This window comes from Triticum dicoccoides, unplaced genomic scaffold, assembly GCF_002162155.2.
Source record: "Triticum dicoccoides isolate Atlit2015 ecotype Zavitan unplaced genomic scaffold, WEW_v2.0 scaffold19820, whole genome shotgun sequence".
Taxonomy (NCBI): domain Eukaryota; kingdom Viridiplantae; phylum Streptophyta; class Magnoliopsida; order Poales; family Poaceae; genus Triticum; species Triticum dicoccoides.
The window spans coordinates 25,370-26,878 of record NW_021233161.1 but is presented as its reverse complement, the minus strand read 5'-3'; positions in this window follow the sequence as shown (position 1 = coordinate 26,878).

Here is a 1,509-nt window from a genome sequence, read left to right as displayed (position 1 = left end):
CAAATGCCAAAGTTATTAGGACCGAGGTACATAAGTTATCAGATCTGCGATGTGTGGGTTACCATGCTATTCGCATAAAAGTTACAAGGGGATATTTCATCAACCACCCATGCCTCCCCCCGGCGCCAAAGTTACCAGGATCGGGGTACTGTGTTATGTTCCAAAACAAATTTTCATCCCGGGTCAAAGTTACCGTAGTGTTTTTACGTAAGTTATTAAGGCCCGCGGTGCGTAAAATACCGTGATATTTAAATAGAACTTACCGAGGGCATGCTTTCAACAACTTGTTTTTCCTCGGGTCAAAGTTACCAACAAAAATGTTTGTATGTATGCCTAATTCCGCAACGTATAATCTCGTACGAAATGATGTACTCCCTTCGTCTGAAAATACTTGTCATCAAAATGGATAAAAGGAGATGTATCTAGACGTATTTTAGTTTTAGATACATCCATCTTTATCCATTTTGATGACAAGTATTTTCGGACGGAGGGAGTACTAGACAAGGCCAACAAGCAATAAAGAAACAACTTTTCTTTTGCTGTCATGGGGTTTAAAAAAGGTCATCTAGGCATTTTTCCAATTAAAAGACGTGAAAGTGGTATTAGGTGAGTTGGTCATCGGCATCTTACAAAAGCTAGCAGACCCAAGTTCGATTGCAGCAGCTGTGCGCAATTATTTTTTAGATCGCAAAAAAAATGGTTGACGAATATAGGGAGAAAAAATGGGAGTTTCTAAAGATATAGCAAAAAAAGGCAGTTACGGAATGCTCGTGCGAGAAAATCACGGGAGTTTCCCAAGATATAGCGAAAAAAGGGCAGTTACCGAATGATCGTGCGGCAAAACCGTCGTTCGGATCTATTCCCAAGATCCGAACGTTCGGACGTTACTTATCTCGTAAAAATATATACAATGTGTGTGAAAAAAGTTGATCATGTGTTAAAGAACTTGAAATCAAGCATTAAAAAAATGTATAAAAGTATATAAAAATATTAATCAAGCATTTGAAAAATCTTAAATGTGTATAAAAAATTGTTGACCATGTACTAAAAAAATGTTAATCTTGTATTGTATCCAAAAAATGTTGAACTTGTACTTGAAAACTGTTAATCACACATTTCAAATATATTAAATGTATATAGAAAAATGTTTATCATTATTCATTTTTTTAATCATGCATTTCAAAAAATGTTTATCATTATTCAATTTTTTAATCATGCATTTCAAAAAATGTTAGTCAAGCATGTAAAAAATATTAAGTATGCATATAAGTAATTTGACCATGTAATAACAAAATATTAATTTTGTATTTGAAAAATGTTAATCAAGCATTTGAATGCATGTACAATAGTGTAGTATATTGGGCCAAATTTTCGTCAATATACGTGCTTGCACGTACTAGGAGATAAAAAAAGATAAATACTTCATCCGCTCCTAAATATAAGTCATTGTAGAAATTCCACTAGGTGGACTATATACGGAACAAAATGAATAAATCTACACTTAAAATG